This window comes from Squalius cephalus (genome assembly GCF_949319135.1).
Source record: "Squalius cephalus genome assembly, chromosome: 22".
NCBI classification, from domain to species: Eukaryota; Metazoa; Chordata; class Actinopteri; order Cypriniformes; family Leuciscidae; genus Squalius; species Squalius cephalus.
Window position 1 is genome coordinate 28,422,697 of NC_137143.1, and position 3,256 is coordinate 28,425,952.

Genomic DNA, 3,256 nt, shown 5'->3' on the forward strand with positions numbered 1-3,256 from the left:
ATTTTTTTCAGGAAAATCACAATTCACGATTTTATCACGATTCTTTTTTATGTTGGTTTTACTATTTTGTGACTGAGCATTACAGCCAAACTAATGTCCATATTTTAAAAACAAAGCCTTAGGTAACAAAATATAAAATAAAAAAGAATGGCAGAAAGGGGCGAAGATAAAAAAATGTAGTCATTATTTTCTTTGTTATTAAATATTCAGATCAAAGATAAACATTACACATACACAACTTAATATACAAATGAAATAAAGAGTGTTTTGTTTTCAGCTACAGTAGGTGTATTTAACAGTAGCATTGAAGAAAGTAATTAAATTAACAAATATGAAAATAAAACAAAACATAGACTTCACTGTATAAATTATAAATTGATACTTATCAAAGCTACTATTAAAGTTATCAGTCAAGAGCAGTGAGTAATTTTCTCTTTGCATTTTGTTGTTTCATTAACATTAAAGGGATAGTTCTAAAAATTCAAATTGTCATAATTTACTCTCTCAAGTTGTTTTAAACTTGAATAATTTTTTTTTCTTCTGTTGAAAATAAAAGTTATTTGGACGAATGTGGGTAACCAAACAGTTGATGTCCCCAGTGACTTCCATAGTATATTTTTCTCCTTTGGAAGTCAATGGGGACCAGCTACTGTTTGGTTACCCACATTCTTCAAATTATAAATATTAGAAAATATTAGAAGGAAATTAATACAGTTTTGGAACAACATTAGAGTGCGTAAATAATGAGATAATTTTTATTTTTGGGTGAACTATCCCTTTAAGAACAAGCGGCAGCGTGTTTACTATTGCTACTGTCTCTTTAAGAGCTGAGCGCGACACGTCTAATGTACACGCATTTGACAAGCAGATTTTCTCTCAATTTTCTCAAGTTTGCTTTCACTTTAGACATAACCGACTTTGTTTATGTAAACCTTGTGTGTATTTAACAGTATTAGCACAATAAGACTCGAAAGATAACTTAGTCCAGTATCCAGGCGCTGGTAGACAGGCTTTTAGTGCATGTGAGCTTCACATGTACGCGCTGAGAAACGCACACGTTAGAACAGCGCATCAGCACGCGAATTAAATGTTTAACCGACAAGGCATTAAAGCACATACAAATTAATAACTTTTGTGAACTGCAGTGTCCCGTTCCGCTGCGTTAACATTTCATGTGAATATACGTCGCGTTGTTCAGTATGTTGGGACAGAGGCGCCAGAACAGCAACTAGAATGCACGATTCTACGATATTTCTTCAAAAGCAGATCGTGGAGACATTTTAATCGTCCACGATCAAAAATCGTCATATCGCACACCCCTACGATAGGCTACTGGTTATAAAACATGCACGTAGGATGCAAATTTTACAATCAAAGGGAGTAAATTTGTATTGTCGCCAATGGCGACCTTGGCAGAAATTTCACTCGCAAATAAATATTTTTGGTCACAAATGCGACCATTTTAGTCGCAGTTTGGAGCCCTGCATATAAGAGCATTTTTAACAGGGGCAGTGTCTGTGCCCTGCTATAGATAACCAATAGTGGCTTCTAGGGATGCGCCGATACCACTTTTCCCAGAACGAGTCCGAAGTCCGATACCAATACTTTCATTTTTGGTACTCGCTGATACCAAGTAGTCTTGACAGTAGCAGTCGGTGTGGAGTGGTGAAAAAGGAGGGTAAGGTATGTCATTGGGGTCATCAGGTGGGCACCCTGCTTCATCGACGTTTCGTTGATTGAAGCCCACGACGTCTCCAGAAGGCTCAACAGTGTACCCAGCGTCCCAGGTACACCCCCTCCATGCCATACCCTCCATATCCCTGTATATGTATTGGGTAGAGAAACCAAAAGAATAAATCATATTAGTTGGCTTAATTTGTTCAACAAAATTTCCTTCAATTATTTTCATTTTCACAGATGACCATGGACAAAGATGCACTTATATATTAACTTTGTTTGGCCTTTGGTTCACTTGTGTCAACTTGGCTGCTTTCAAAGTTGGCTGCTTCTTAGTATGTCTTGCATGTATGTATCGGATTCTACCAAATAAGAGCCTTTTTTTAACTCCTTAACTGTCACTCCCCTTTTTGAGAATGGACATTAAAATGCACTATTCAAGCTTAAATGGTTATAATTCAAGAATGCTTTGGAGTATAGACCTAAGTTTGGTCTTGTTTTAAAGGGAAAAAATAAGCACTTCAAAAAATTAAAGTATGAAAAAGTTATGGAAGTTTAAATTTACATTAAATCAAATATAATTAATTTAATATTTTTCTTTTATATAAAATATATATTTTACAAAATATTTTTTACTATAAAATTACTATAAAATCAAAGCCATATATCTAACCAAGTTGTGTTCCAAATTTGAAGTTGATATCACAACAATTGAAGTTTCCATGGGATTTTGTTTAGGCGTAATACCAAAAAAAGCCACCGGGTGTCATTGAATTCCATTGAATTTAACTATGCATTCTGCCATAACAAATTAATAAATTTCTGTTCAAATATCACTTCTGTCACAAAATATGGAACCTTGAGACTCAGACCTTTCTGACAATATGTGTTTTGTCAAGATTAGAAAATATTTTGATCATAAATTATGAAACATAATGCCCAAAAGGGGAGGAGCCTGATAAAATAATTTAGAGTACCGTTTCTATGGTAACACAATGTCCAATTTCAAAACAGTTTTCACAGGATGAATTCTGAGATCGTAAGCTTTCAAATGATACCTAATTTATGATAACTACTAAAATATGTAATGTAATAAAAAAGGTGATAAAAAAAGATATACTATATTTTAGAGGATAATATATATTATACTTTTTAGAAGATAATATTATTTTATAATTTTTTATTCACAAATACTAGATTATATGTTTTCTTATGAAATTTTAGCAAGAAACCCAACGTTTCAATTATTAAAAGTGTGTGCTTCAACTTTTTGTGACAAAGGTCAGAACTCCTGTTATTATGTAGATTTTTTTAGGTGCACTCTTGTCATAAATTCATCTATTACTGTTCCTGCATAATTTGTAACAAAAAACAGTGCTGAAATATCTATTAAGGAGTCTTAGACCTTTCCAACGATATATAGTTTGTCATGATTAAATTAGGATTTAATTGTAATATAGTGAAGTAAACTTAAGCGCCCCGTATACGGGAGGGTGACAGTTAAATGGTTAAAGGGGCAGTGTCTGTGCCCTGCCAAACCAATAGTGGCTTATACAGTTGTCTGTTTGGAGTTCTTTTT